Source organism: Arachis hypogaea, chromosome 11 (genome assembly GCF_003086295.3).
Source record: "Arachis hypogaea cultivar Tifrunner chromosome 11, arahy.Tifrunner.gnm2.J5K5, whole genome shotgun sequence".
In the NCBI taxonomy this organism is placed as follows: Eukaryota; Viridiplantae; Streptophyta; class Magnoliopsida; order Fabales; family Fabaceae; genus Arachis; species Arachis hypogaea.
The window spans coordinates 51,182,258-51,198,868 of NC_092046.1; positions in this window are offsets into that span (position 1 = coordinate 51,182,258).

Sequence of the window (16,611 nt, forward strand, 5' to 3'; positions counted from 1 at the left end):
CCAACAATATCAAACAAGTCAAGAAGTACCAAGATTAACCAAGAAATTCTCAACAATTGAATATAAGAATCCAACACCATTATTAAAATAAGAAACTTAGAAAAGAAAATAAGAACAAGCTATAAAAAAAATTAAAATGCAATAAATGAAAATAAGCAAATGCAATAAAAGAGGATGGAAGAAAAGAAGAAAGAAAAAAAAATTTTATATTTTTTTATATATACTTTTTATTTTTTTATTATTATTATTATTATTATTATTATTATTATTATTATTATTGTTATTTTTTTTTTTAATTTAATTTTTTTTAAAGGAAAAAAATTTTCAAGAGAGGAAGAAGAAGAGAAAGAAAAAAAAATAGAAAGAAAGAAGAAGAAAAGAAGAAAGAAGGAGAAAGGAGAAGGAGAAAAACAGGGTGCAAATCCGCGCATATGCGCCATGCGTGCTTGGGCGCGGATGCAGCAAAAACAATCCGCGCGCACGCGCCATGCATGCTTGGGCACGGATGTGACAGGGACAATCGGCGCGCACGCCATGCGTGCTTACGCGCGGATCGCCTGGCACAAAGTAGGCATAAAGTGGGCCCAACTCTCGGGTTTTAGTACTAGGAGTTGTGAAACCACATCGGCGCGCGCGCGCACAGCGTGCTTGCGTGCCGATGCCCCCTTTTTTTTTAGAAACATAAAAACAGAATTTAACACTCTCCTAACCTATAAACATTCTAAATCAACCAAAATTCAAATTTAACAAAAATCTTTAACTTTTCGAAAAATTTTCAAAGACAAAACAAACAAAATTTGTATTTCAAGCAACCTACTTTAACAACAATCTAAACTAATCAAAACACACTACTACAACCTATCATCGAAACAAAATGTATAAATGTATAGAAAAGAAGAAAACTACCTATAATGGCAACTCCAATCACTTATTAACCAAATCTAAAAGAGTGTGGGAAGAGTTTACCATGGTGGGGTGTCTCCCACCTAGCACTTTTGTTTATTGTCCTTAAGTTGGACTTATGAGGAGCTCCTCATCAATGTGGCTTGTGCTTGTATCCATCTTGGAACATCCACCAATGTTTGAATCTCCAATAAGCTCCATTCTTCAATGTTAATATCTTCAAGCTTTGATGGAGTTCTTCACAAACCATGAGCTCCCAAAGTTGATTTTCCTTGTGAGATCCGGGATCCCACACTTTATTTTGACACCCATCTTCAAATTGATCATCATGATTCCAATTGGGTGGCAAGGCTTGTGAATTCTCAAGTGAACACCAAAGCATCTTCCTAGACCCCTTTAGTTGAGAACTATACCAACCATTGTACTTAAACTTTGAGTTTCCAACCATAAGGAACCTTGATTGGTATTTCCACCCATTAAACAATTCTCTCCTACTCTTGACTCCACAAAGAGCTCTAAGTTGCCCATCCGTCTCAAGCAAACCATATTCAAGTGAGAAATTAAAGCTTAGGGATAAGAATTTTACCCACTCGAATGTTGTATTGGATGGTGACTTAGGAAAGGGTGGTTCCGATGATCTTGCAAGTTCCACTCCTTTGTACTCTTCCATGATTACTTCCACCTCTTTACATCTTTCCTCAAGTTCAACCTCTTCCTCTTGGTGGCTCTCTTCCAATTCAATCTCTTTTTCATTGCTCACCAAGGGCATGAGAGGTTGTACATCTTCTTCTTTAATCTCCATGTCAAGCCCAATGGGAGAGGATTCAATTGTACATAGGAATTCCTCAATGATTGAATCTATCTCTTGGTCAACCTCTTCAAAGGCTTCAACCACTTCTTCTGGCTCAATTATCTTAACTTCCTCCTCTTGTTGAAATCCTTGCTTCAACTCCTCTTCTTCACCTTTAAGCTCTAAACTCACTCCCTCACTAGGCTCCTTAATTGCTTCTCTGCATTCGTCAATGGGAGTGCCTTGGTTGCTTAAGCTTAGTTGGGAGGAGACCATATTGCTAACGGCTTCCGCTAGGATAGCTATCTTGGCTTCTAACTCCTTAAACTCCTTTTGGTTCTCTTCTTGCCTTTGAATATAAGAACTAACACATTCTTGAAGAGGATCATCCATTGGAGGTGGTGTGGAAAAAGAAGGTTCATTGTTTGGGAAGGAGGTTTCATAATTGGAAGTTGGTTTATCTTGGTAAGGGTATGGAGGTGGTGTATATTGAGGTGGTTTTTGAGAGTAATTATGTTGGAATTGTGGTGGTTCTATGTATGGTTCATATGGCTCATAAGGTGGTTGGTAGGGTGGATAAGGATTAGGGTCATATGGGGGTGTTTGGTGGTACGGGGCTTGTGAGTAAGGTGGTTCAAAAATAGGTTGAGGGGGTGATTCATAGACATGTGGTGGTGGTTGTTGACAATCGCAATAAGGGTCACCACATCCATTAGATTGATATGCATTAGGATGAGAGTTATACCCATAAGAATCCGGAGGTTGTTATTGCCAAGAAGGGTGATCAATCCTTTGAGGCTCCTCCCACCTTTGATTGTTCCATCCTTTATGCATATTATCATTGTAGCTCCCATTTCCTACAATATAATTTGAGCCAACTCATAGCCAAAGTGAGGATGAGAATTCATAATAGTAAAGAGAAATAAAAACTAACAAAAATAAGCAACAAAGTCCTAAAGCTAATAAAAACTAACAAATAAGCAAAAAGCAAACATATTCACAATATTCACAATAGCCAATAATGTAACACCATTGCAACTCCCCGGTAACGGCGCCATTTTGATGAACGAACTTTTGTGTGGTCTAGAATTCCACTAATGAATTCTCGTTGTAAAGTATAGTTTCTAAACCAAACAATAGTCCTTTCATACAAAAATTTAGGTTGTCACATGTAACAAACCCCAAATGAAAATTGACCGGAGTATTTAGACTCCGGGTCATCTCACAAGGAATTGCAATGAAATGCTCAATTATTGGCTATGAAGATATTTTGGGATTTTTGGGATAAGAGACATGAAATATAAATAGCAATGAAAATAAACTAACAACTACAAAGGTCTTGGCAAAGGTTGGCGGTCAAGGATCTCTATCCTTATCACTAACCACAACATGAGAATTGGCAAGGATCAACCCCATTAAGTCATCCTCTAACTAATAAAGGAAAGTCAAATGAGCTATGTCAATCCAAGTCCATAAGTCCTAGTTCTACACCAAATCAATTAGTGAGATCTAGCGTTAATGGCTCCCAATTGTCAATCACTTGGACATTAGTAACTCAAGAGTTCCTAAGTTACCTTCCCAAGCCAAGAGCATAAAATTCTACTCTAAAATCCAACCAAGCATTTTATCAAACACTTGGAAGGCATAAAAGAAAAGCATGGTAAAAATGCAAGAATTAATGAAACCTATAACTAACATAAGCAAGAAATCAATAATAGCAACTAAGATCAACACAAAAGAACATAGAAACATAAAAATTGCATTAAAGAAAATTGAGATCCAACAATTGTTCATAAACATAAAAATGGCAAAATAAAGAAAATGACAAGTAAAACTAGAAGAATAGAGATGTAATAACAAGAAATTAAAAGGAAGAACTAAATCAAAACAAGAATTATAACTTGGATCCAAGAAGAATTAACTAAAACTACCCTAAAATCTAGAGAGAGGAGAGAGCCTCTCTCTCTAGAATTCTATCCTAAAACATGATGAAAACTAAACTATCACTACTTGGTTCATTCCCCCTTCAATCCTTGGGTTCAATAGCATCAGAAATGAGTTGGATTGGGCCTAAAATGCTTCAGAAATTGCTCGGGGCGATTTCACTTTAGTGGGCCACGAGCAGCATCGGCGCGCACGCGTACATGGCGCGTGCGCGCCCCTGAAAGTGAAGCAATATATAGAAAATTTTATATCATTGTGAAGCCCCGGATGTTAGCTTTCCAACACAACTAGAACCGTCTCATTTGAACCTTTGTAGCTCAAGTTATGGTCGTTTAAGTATGAAGAGGTCAGGCTTGACAGCTTTACGGTTCCTTCATTTCTTCATGAGTTCTCCCACTTTGCATGCTTTTCTCCTCACTTCTTCCATCCAATACTTGCCTTATGAACCTGAAATCACTCATCAAACACATCAAGGCATCGAATGGAATTAAAGTGAGTTAAAATCATCAATTTTAGGGCCTAAAAAGCATGTTTTCACATTTAAGCACAAATCAAGGGAGAATTGCTAAACCATGCTATTTCATTAAATAAATATGGGAAAATGTGATAAAATTCTCCAAAATAAGCACAAGATAAACCACGAAATCGGGGTATATCAGGTCTCAAAACTTAGTTGCGGGTCATTTAAGCCGCCTTGAAAATTTAAAATTTGACCCATTTCCGATCGATTACTCATTCCCATTGGATAGTTTACATGCTGTGTCGGATAGCTTTCCTTGGTTTGCCCCAATGGTGAACTACTTGGTTGCAAAACTCTTCCCTCCTAACTTTTGTAAACACCAAAGAGACAAGTTAAGGAGTGATTCCAAATTCTACATTTGGGATGACCCTCACTTGTGGAAGAGGGGAGTGGACCAAGTAATTCGAAGATGTGTCCCGGAATCTAAAATCCAACCCATTCTTGAAGCTTGTCATTCATCCGAATGTGGTGGCCACTTTGTCCCACAAAGGATGGCTAAAAAGGTGTTGGATTGTGGATTCTAGTGCCCAACCTTGTTCAAGGATGCTAATCGGTTCTATGTGTCTTACCATCAGTGTCAGAAATCAGGAAATATATCCCAAAGGGATGAGATGCCTCAGTAACCTATGCTATTCTGTGAGATATTTGATGTATGGGACATTGACTTTATGGGACCGTTTTCCAACTCAAGTGGGTATCTATATGTTATGTTAGCGGTTGACTACGTGTCAAAGTGGGTAGAAGCAATACCTACCCGCCTTGATAACGCCAACGCCGTCATTTCTTTTATTAGAAACAACATTGTATGCTGTTATGGGTCGCCACGAGCAATCGTGAGCGACCAAGGATCCCACTTCTGTAACAAGAAAGTAGAGGCACTGCTCAAGCGCTATGGGGTATTGCATAAGGTTGCTACTTCTTATCACCCACAAACCAACGGACAAGCGAAAGTGTCCAACCGGGAGATTAAGAAAATCTTGGAGAAAGTGGTAAATCCACAAAGGAAGGATTGGAGCCTCCAGTTAGGAGATGCACTATGGGCGTATAGGACGGTCTACAAGACTCCGTTGGGGATGAGTCCCTTCCGGATCGTCTATGGTAAGGCATGCCACCTTCCGGTAGAGATTGAGCATAAAGCCTATTGGGCAGTAAAGCAGTGCAACATGGATTTAACCAAGGCGGGAGTGGCCAGGAACGAAGCATATGAGAATGCCCGGATTTACAAAGAAAGGACTAAAGCATTTCATGACCATCACATCCGAAAGAAGGATTTCCAAGAAGGTGATGAGGTTCTCCTCTACAACTCGAGGCTTCGATTCATGCCTGGCAAGCTCTGCTCTAGATGGGAAGGGCTCTTCAAGGTGAAAGAGATAAAGCCCTATGGGGTGGTGGAATTGTTTGATCCTAAAAGTGAAGTAACTTTCAAGGTGAATGAACATAGAGTGAATAAGTACCATGGCTACAAGCTCCCAAAAGAGCTAGAGGTGTTCCTACTAATGGATGCACCTAAAGGAGGAGAAGCTTGAGCGACTGACCGTCTAACTTAAGGACGTTAAAGAAAAGTGCTTGGTGGGAGGAACCCCACCGTGGTAAGATCTTCCTTGTGTATACCTTCTTGCTTTTAGCTCTAGATTTTTGTACATTTTGTGACTTCTTGATGTTATTGATTGCATAGGAATGCTAGTTTTATTGATCTTGTTGGATAACTAGGATGTTCATATAGATTTCATCATTTTGGTATGGATGAATTGTTGAAGTAGAGAGAATGCTATGTTTTGAATAGTGCATGAATTTGTGAGTGTTCTCTTGACTACTAGCTTAAACACCTGCCAAGAATGTGTTAGAATAACCCTTTCTATGCTGTTCAAAAAAAAGGGGGCATCCGCGCGCGAGCGCACTATGCGCGCGCGCGCCGGTGGTGCATTTCATACTCCTGGTTCAAAAACCCGAGATTTATGCCCATTTTGTGTCAGGCACCCACGCGCCAGCGTGCATGCCGCTTGCGCGCCCCTTGCAACTTGGCCATCGACACGCAAGCACACTGTGTGCGCGCGCTGATGGTGCAATATGAACTCCCTAGTACAAAAATCAGAGAGTTATGCCATAACTATGCCTATTCTGTGCCCGCACTCATGTGCAGGCGTACTTGGCGCGTCCGCGCCGCCTGTGCTGCATGCCAACTCTGGTACAAATAACCCGAGAGTTAGGCCTACTTTGTGCCAAATCTGTGCCAGGAGCCCAACTGACTTCACACGCACGTGCCCTTGACGCGTCCGCGCACCTCGCTCAATCCTCACCGACGCGCCAGCGCACTGTGCGCGTGCGCGTCGGTCATGCAAACCAGTTTTAAAGCTGGCACGCCCTGCTTCTATCCTTCTCTCACCTTCTTTCTTGTTTCTTTCTTCTTCTTTCTCCATCACCTCTCTTCTCTTCTTTCTCTCCCATAACCCACCACCGTCTTCAGCCACTCACTGGCGACCACCATAACTTCTGGTGGCAATACATCTCTTCTATCTCTTTCTCATTTTCACAAAGAGAAAATTCCACCTTGATTCTTTTACACTTCTCAAGGTTCTACTTCTTCTATATCTCATTTCTTACTTTCTTTGCATAGTCTCTTTTTTAGTTAGATGTTTCTTGTTGATTCACTTATTTTCTCTTTTAGTTGCATGATTATACTACTTACTTTTTGTTTGTTTACTTTTCCTTTTTCTTGCTTTTCCATGGATGTTGAATTTGAGTTGTAAATTGCTTTAATAGATCTTCTTGTTGTTTCTCATTATCTTTGTCAGTAAGTGATGTTGTGTGATGATTAATATTTCATTTTAGGATTCAAATTAGTTGAGTATCTCATAATTGCTCATTGCTTGATAACTGCACACCAAGTGTTCGAGGGAATGCACGAATGCCATTTTGGTTTATTTTTAATCATGTACCTTAAATTTGGTGCTTCCCCCTCACTCACTTGCTTTCTTCTAAATGCATTGAGTCCATTTTGTTTGCTTAGAGTGTATGATTGCCAATTAGATACTCATTGAACATGACTTGCTCTTTGTTATGGATGCTTGAGATTATTCTTCTCATGCCATAATGCATGCTTTACTCCCTCTTGCATCCCATGCCAAGTGTTGTGACCCATGTCTCTATGATCACCTTGTTGCACTACTTCTTTTGGGCACTATCTTCACTTGCATGTTTTTGGTTGAGATGATTCTTTGGGTTTAATGCTTTTCCTCTTTTCCTTCCTTTTTCAGGATGGCCACAAAGAAAGGCAAGGAGAAAGCTTCAAGGAAACCAGCCGCAAAGAGTGCACCCCAAAAGTCAAACTCTAAGGTGCACTCTTCATTAGGAGCCAAACCCCTATTTAAGAAGGCAAAGGCACCCGCTCCTATTGATGAAATTGAGAAGAGCAAACCAGCAAAGGATTCTTCAAGATTCCCCAACCGCTTCTGTGAACTTGTGTTCCCCGCCATGGTTGAGAGGAACTATCATGCTGAGCATCTACTCGCTCCGCCAGACAAAGTTGCTCCTTGTATTCTACCCCGCATTGAACGGCGAGGATGGTAGTTTCTTCTTAGAAAACCATAAGAGGTCAACCTCTCATGGGTGGTAGAATTCTACACTAACTACCATCTTCCCTCTCTTCAATCGGTATACGTGCGCCGGAAGCAAGTCTCAGTTTCAGAAGAGGCTATTCAGCAAGTGCTTAATGTCTTACCAGTACCAAGTGACATGGATGGCTACCAAAAGGTCTTACGTCAGCGAGAAGTGTTTAGATTTAATTGGGACTCGATCCTCTGAGTCATTGCAGAACCAGAAACATTTTGGACACATGGTCGACTCCAGATGAGGCCCAAGTGTATTGACGCACGTTTCCTCACTGTAGAAGCTAGAGCTTGGGCCCAGATCCTATCCCACTATGTGCTACCTAGAACTCATAAGTCGTCCTTCATGGCGGATCTCGCCTTGCTTGTTTGGTGTGTTCTCACGGAGAGACCGGTGAACATTCCGCTTCTTATCAAGCAAGCGATGGGTCAAGTCCACGTCCGGGGTAATTTGCCATTTCTAGTATTGGTATCTGATTTAGTTGCTGCGGCGAGTGTTCCTTGGGAAGCCATGGACACGAAGGCCATAATTTCGGCTAAGGGCAATGTGGTCCCAAGCGAAAAATACTTATAGCTTCCTATGAACAACCCAAGCCTTGACATAGCCCTCCCATCTACTATTCCTTCCACCTCATCGTCACCACCACCACCACAAAGATCCACCCATCAAAGGATAGAAGATCTACACCGGAAGATTGATAGATATGAGCAGTGCAACCAACGCTGATACAGTTACATCAAGAAGCTTTTACGTTGTGTTACCCCTAGCATGGAAGAACCCGAAATATTCACATCCACCTCAAACCCAAGTGATGGGAGCTCTGATGAAGGGGATAGTGAAGGTTTTGGTCCCGACCGCCCCTTGCGTATTGTTGATAGCACGGAGGACCGTGCTAAATTATAAGTGTGGGGAGGTCGTTCGACCGATCTCCATGGGTAACAATCTCTTCCTTTCAATACCCATGGATTTAGCTTTTGCTTAATAGTTAGTACATTGCATGTGTAGTTAGTCTTGCTTGTAAATACTCCTTGTATGATAGTTAGTCTCTATAGAGTTGCTTGGTCAAAATAATGACTTCTTCCCCAAGAAACTGTGTTTTGGGGTACCCTACCAATTTTGAAAAAAAAATTTGTGGTAAACTTGCTTCAAGAATGTATTTTGGAACATAGTAATTGAGTTAAGAACACAAGCATGTGAGTTTTGAGCCTATTGTGTGGTTATATCTTCTAACCACTATTCCCCATTCTTGTGTGCATTACTCTCTCTCTATGATTGTAATCTTTGCTTTGTCTGATTCTATATGTCCATTACTTTGTGTATGAATGCATTTACATGATTGAGGCCATCATTTCAATAGTCACTTTTCCCAAACGGCCTTAACCCTTTTATCTACCATTGCTAACCAATTTTGAGCCCATGTTAAACCCTTTTTGTTCTTAAATAGAGCACATCAACAACCCTAAGTGAAAAACAATGAATGTCCCTAGATTTGGATCCTTTATTAGTTTAGGTAAGTGAAGGTGTGTATCATTCAAAAGGGAGGGTGTACTTGGGAACTCGGGTAAATGTAAAGAGGTGTATTTGCAATTGTAATTGAAAATTCTAGGATTTGGAAACATACTCATGTATTGAATGATTGAACCATATGCATTGAAACTTTTGTACATGAAACCCCAAGAAAAAGGGGACCAAAAAAAAATTTGTATGTATATATATGAGAATGTAAGAAAAAGAAATAGAAAAAAATATAGAAGAAACAAAAATATGGAAAAAAGAGAAAGCAATGAAAGGGGACAAAAATGCCCCAAGACAAAGTAATAATAACAATGCATATGGAATGTGAATTGAAAAAGAAAAAAAATGAATGAGTATGCAAAAAGTGAAACGCATGGGTAGCTAGGTATTGTATTATAGTCGTATAGGTTGTTCTATGTGTCTAGTGGGATCTTAGGTTAATCAAGGATTCAATTTTTAAGCTCACTTGACCATATACATCCTTACCTTCACCCTAGCACCATTACAACCCATGAATAAGACCTCATGATACTTGTAAGCATGCATTAAGTAATTGTTAATTGTTAGATGAAAGACAAATCTTGGAAAGCATGATTAGGAGAGGATTGAGTGACGAACCCTATACACTCGAGCGAATAGAGCGGATACACTTCCGGTGAGGGTTCGATGCTCAACTCCTTGTTCCCGGCTTTCAAAAGCGTTCATCTAGCAAGTTATATGCACTTCATAGTAAGGTTCAAATTGGTAAGATTTATGAACTACATATCATTTTCACCCCGTATGCTCATATGTGTTCTTGGAGGATAGATTTACCCTTGACCAAGTAGATAGATGATTTTACATTAGTTGCATGCATTCACTTAGGAAATTTGCATTTCACTAACGCTTTCTTACCATGATCTTTGGTCTTTTTATTTTAAGCATGAGGACATGCTTGGTTTAAGTGTGGGGAGATTTGATAAACCCCAATTTTGTGGTTTATATTGTATAGAATTAAGGGGGTTTTGTCAATATTTTTCACACTTATTCACAAGAATTGCATGGTTTTGTGTTCTCTTCCTAATATTGCCTCATGATTAAAAACATGCTTCTTTTGCCTTAAAATCGCTATATTTTGACCCTCTTTTATTACCATTCGATGTCGTGATGTGTTTGTTGAGTGATTTCAGAATCTATAGGGTAAGAATGGCCCAAAATAGAGAAAGAAAGCATGCACAAGAGGAAGGAACATGAAGATTTGGATTTTAGGAATTTCAGCATGGGCGCGCACGCGCACCTCGCGTGCACGCGTGGATGTGGACAACTGAAAGCGGCATGCGTAGATCGGCGCATCCGCGCGGATTAGAGAAATCTACACCGGCGCGCACGCGTACATGGCGCACACGCGTGGATCACAAAAGCAATCGGCGCGCACGCACGCATGGCGCGTACGCGCGACAAGCTGCACGTGACCTCATTAAAGGAAATTGTGCCTGGTGATATCTGAGGCTCAAGAGGCCCAAATTCAAGCTGGTTCTGCATGGAAAAGACCCAATGATGCTAGGGGGAAAGGGGGGATCATTCATTTTACACTTAGACACAATTTTTAGCTAGTTTTTGGTTCTTATTCTTCTACAGAGAGAAACCCTTGTTCCTCTCTATATCTAGCTTTAATTTGATCTTTCCTTGTTAAATTATGAATTGGATCTTGTTAATTACTAGTTGTGATTGCTTAATTTGTATTCCTTAGTATAATTTTGTTTAGATCTTGTGTTAGTTTTATGTTTCCTTGTCAATTGTCATTTTATACCCATTTCATGAATTTTGTGAATCTTGAATTGCTAATGTTACATTGATGATTTTCATGATTAATTGTGTTGTTTGAGTGATTGTTTGTTGATAATTGTTAGTGGGTACTTGTTAATTTCAATTTAATTGCACTTTGAATATGTCTTTTAGTAATGCATACCATGTGTTTGATGAAATGTTTCCTTTGATTATGGAGTAGTTCTCTTTACTCTTGGCCTAGGCTAAGGGAATTGGGTAAACTTGAGTCATTGGGTCTAATGAATTTGATGATTTGGGAACCCTTAGTGGTCAATTTGATAGCCATTGACACTAGTCTACTACTAAGTCAATTAGTAGCTAGGTTGGACCTTATGGGTTGATGTTGATTAAACCATTTAACAAACTTCAAGTATAGAAGTAGACTTAATGAGTTTGGTTCCTCATAGTTGTCAAGATATGGTTATTAGACAAGGATAGTGACCCCAAATTTCCATGTTTAGCCAAGAGTTGCTTTTATTATTCATATTTGAAAACCCAAAAATCCTAATTGCTTTGTCTTAGTCATAGTTAATTGTTTAGTTTAGAATAGAATTATATTGGATGTTATCTTATTAGTTTGGAATTGTTCACATCTTGCTTTAGTTGTTTGAATTAGTTTCTTGCACTCCAAGATTACTTGCTTGTTAAGATTCCTAGTTTAATTTCTTGCTCATGACTTGCAACCCGGAATTCTAACCAATGTTGATGCACATGTTTGCCCATTCCTTGTGAGACGACTCGAGGTTTGAATACTTCGGTTATTTTTATTGGGGTTGAACTTGTGACAACTAATTCCTTCGAAATTTGATTTGAGGATTGTTGTTGGTTAGAACTATACTTACAACGGGATTTTATTGAGAAATTCTATACCGACATAATCCGCAAGCATCAGAAGTCCAAGCATTGGTGGTAGTTTCAAGATAAGTTCAAGCACAAGCCGCCATGACAAGGAGCTCCCCGAATGTCCAACTTAAAGACTTTAACTAAAGTGCTGGGTGGGAGACAACCCACCATGGTATGATCGTTCTTTTTTAGCCGTAGTTTTATTTTGTTTTGTTTTATTCTTAAGTTTTATTTTATTCTATTTTTCTTAGTGTTCATTCATAATGCCTACATCAGCATCTGTATTTTTTTTTTGCATTTTGCATTTTGCATACTGCATTAAAAAAAAAGAGAGGGGCAAACCACGCGTGGGCGTCGATAGCAATGTCGCTCCCCCATCCAACGAACAGAAAGTTGTGATGGAATCGTGCGGCTGGTGTGCTCTGCACACAAATCGAGCCACGCATACGCGTCTACGACGCCCGCGTGTCACGTGCAACCTGGGAAATCCATGCGTACGCGTCACCCACGCGCACGCATGGATAGGACAATCGGCGTCAATTGGTGCTAACCCGAGAGTTGTGCTACCCTCGTGCTGGAATTGTGCTAGTAGCACAAAATCACCCCACGCGCACGCGTGGGCGACACTTACGCGTCAAACGGCCAACTCAGTTTTACACGCGTACGCGTGATGCACGCGTACGCATCGCGCCCCCGTTTCTAAATTCTTACTTCTTTCTTCCTCCATTCTTACTTTCTTCTTCTTCATTTCTTTAACCTTCTATCTTTACTACATTTGCATATTTTTCTTCATTGTATTTTACTTTTGTGCATATTTTTATTTTGTTTTCTACGTTCATTATTTTTCCATTAGTGTTAAATGTCCTTATTCAACTGTTGCATCTTTTCTGGTATTATTTTGGTGCTTAGTGACTGATGCCAGGGCATTTTGGCCAGTTTCACTGACCTTTTCTTTATTGTTTTAGGGTAGTTTCATGCACTTTCTTAGGAAATAAGCAAGTTTTGGGTAGATAATCACTTACATCTTGATTCAAGCAACACTATGATTTTTTACATTATTTTATGAGAATTATGCAGGAATTGAATGATAAAATAGATGATGCATGATATCATAACTTGGATTAGAGCTTTGATGCATTGTATTTGCTTGATTTTAGGACAAAGTAAGCAAGGAAGAGCCACGTTAGCAACCACGTTAATCCAATTAACGTGACCACTAACGTGGAATGGGAATGAACTCACAACATTAATGAGAAAAGTGATCGCCAATAACGCTTTCGAAGCCATCATAGCCCACGTTAATTGCCACGTTAACTACATTAACGTGGTAGTTAATGTGGAAGAAAAGGGAGCTCCAGCGTTAGTGGTAAAAGTGAATACCACTAACGCTCCAAAATTGGTAATTGGCCACGTTAAGAGTCACGTTAACTTAGTTAACGTGAACTCTAACGTGGAAGGGGCAAACAATGCCAATGTTAGTGACACTCACCTTTGTCACTAATGTTGGACTAAGACAACATTGCCCATGTTAGTGGTCACGTTAAGACCACTAACGTGAAGAATAACATGGAGCCAAGCATGATAAGCCAACGTTAGTGACACTCACCTTTGTCACTAACGTTGGAGATGGCAATCTTCAACACATTAAGAGTCACGTTAACTAAGTTAATGTGAACTCTAACGTGGGAAGGTGAGGCGTTTGGAACGTTAGTGACAAAGGTAAGTGTCACTAACACTCTCGAGGCTAAGGCACGCCCACGTTAAGAGACACGTTAGTTATACTAACGTGAACTCTAACGTGAGGAAAGGAGGGGCTAAGGGCAACGTTATTGGAAAAGGTAAACTCCAATAACGCTTGCGACGGACCAAGAGGCAACGTTAGTGGTCACGTTACTACCACTAACGTTGAAGTTAACATGAACCATCTTGGGCTAAGAACGTTAGTGCAAAAGGTGATTGTCACTAACGTTCTCGAACCCACATTTTCACTTAACGTTAACGCCACTAACGTCCTAGCTAAAGTCCATGCCTACTTCACACTTTCTCTTCAAGTAAAGCTGAGCCCACTGAAGATTCCAAACTGCTTCAAACTCAATATCCAAAGGCTCATATCCAAAGACTTGAAGAGCCAACTAGAAGATCAGAAGAGTAGTATATATAGGAGTAGTTTTGAACTAGAGAAAAAAGAGCTTTTGGGGGAGGCATTGAGAGAACTACCTTCTGTATAATTTACTTCTCTGCAACTTCTAGTTTTAGTTCCAAAATGTATTTTCCATCTTTGCTTTCCATTCCCAGAGCTATGAACAACTAAACCCCTTTCATTGGGTTAGGGAGCTCTGTTGTAATTTGATGGATCAATAATAGTTTTCATTATTCTTCTTCTTTCTTTTCTCTTGATTTTACTAGAAAGCTTTCAATCTTCATCCAATTGGGTAGTTGTCTTGGAAAAGAAGCTAGTCATACTTGGATCTCTTCGGAGCCTTGGAAGAGGAATGAAGAGATCATGCTAGAAATGCTTTCTCATGTTAGACCAAATTGGGGTTTGGGCGGATATGGTGACATATAATTCTCCCAATACTTTGATTTGGAAATACATGTGGTATAATCAGTGACCATACTTCATCTCTTCTCATGAGCAATTAGACCAAGGAATTGGCTATTGATCAAGATTTGAGAGATTGAATTACCAAGGAACTGGAATTCAATCACTTAATATTTCCAAGGAGATCAATGAATGCATTGATTGAGGAAGAGATGAAAATGAACTTGATTCAGAGAATGAACATCTCCTAAACCCAATGAATCCCCCATTTCTGATCTTACCCATTCTCTTTACTTTCTGCCATTTACTTTTGGTGCACGAATTATGAATCACACTTTTCACAACTCGTACCACTGACCAGCAAGTGCACTGGGTCGTCCAAGTAATACCTCACGTGAGTAAGGGTCAAATCCCACGGAGATTGTTGGTTTGAAGCAATCTATGGTTATCTTGTAAATCTTAGTCAGGAAGTCAATTATGTTTATCAGTTGAATTGCAAATAAACAATAGAGCATGGATTAAAGGTTACTTGTTATGCAGTAATGGAGAATATGTTGGAGTTTTGGAGATGCTTTGTCTTCTGAATCTCTGCTTTCCTCTGTCTTCTTGTTCACGCACGCACGTCCTCCTATGGCAAGCTGTGTGTTGGTGGATCACCGTTGTCAATGGCTACCTTCCATCCTTCCAGTGAAAACTACGCTCACGCGCTCTGTCACAGCACGGCTAATCACTGGTTGGTTCTCGATCCGGTTGGAATAGGATTTACTATCCTTTTGCGTCTGTCACTAACGCCCAGCCTTCAGGAGTTTGAAGCTCGTCACAGTCATTCAATCCTTGAATCCTACTCGGAATACCACAGACAAGGTTTAGACTTTCCGGATTCTCATGAATGCCGCCATCAGTTCTAGCTTATACCACGGAGATTCTGATTAAGGAATCTAAGAGATACTCATTCAATTGTATATAGAACGGAGGTGGTTGTCAGGCACACGTTCATGGTTTGAGGAAGGTGATGAATGTCACTGATCATCACCTTCATCACAGTTAAGCGCGAATGAACATCTTAGATAGGAACAAGCGTGTTTGAATAGAAAACAAAAATACTTGCATTAATTCATTGAGACACAGCAGAGCTCCTCACCCCCAACAATGGGGTTTAGAGACTCATGCCATCAGAGAATACAAAGTTTAGATCTGAAATGTCATGAGATACAAAATAAGTCTCTAAAAGTTGTTTAAATACTAAACCAGTAGCCTGGGGTTACAAAATATGAGTGGACTATGATGGATGATGCAGAGATCCACTTCTGGGGCCCACTTGGTGTGCTGGGGCCCACTTGGTGTGTGCTGGGGCTGAGACTTTAAGCAATTCACGTGCAGAGGCCATTTGTGGAGTTGAACGCCAGTTTTTGTGCCAGTTTGGGCGTTCAACTCCAGTTTTTGATCCTTTTCTGGCGCTGGACGCCAGAATTGGGCAGAGGACTGACGTTGAACGCCAGTTTACGTCATCTATTCTTGTGCAAAGTATGGACTATGATACATTTCTGGAAATCCCTGGATGTCTACTTTCCAACGCAATTGGAAGCACGCCATTTCGAGTTCTGTAGCTCCAGAAAATCCACTTTGAGTGCAGGGAGGTCAGAATCCAACAGCATCAGCAGTCCTTTTTCAGCCTGAATCAGATTTTTGCTCAGCTCCTTCAATTTCAGCCAGAAAAATACCTGAAATTACAGAAAAACACACAACTCATAGTAAAGTCCAGAAATATGAATTTTTCCTAAAAACTACTGGAAATAAACTAAAAACTAACTAAAACATACTCAAAACTATATGAAATTATCCCCAAAAAGCATATAAAATATCCGCTCATCACAACACCAAACTTAAACTGTTGCTTGTCCTCAAGCAACTAGACAAATAAAATAGAAGACTAATAGGTTGAGAAGCAATAATATCTCAGAGTTTTTGATTGAAGCTCAGATCCTAATTAGATGAGCGGGACTAGTAGCTTTTTGCTTCTGAACAGTTTCGGCATCTCACTTTATCCATTGAAGCTCAGAGTGATTGGCATCTATAGGAACTCAGAATTCAGATAGTGTTATTGATTCTCTTAGTTCAGTGTGATGATTCTTGAACACAGCT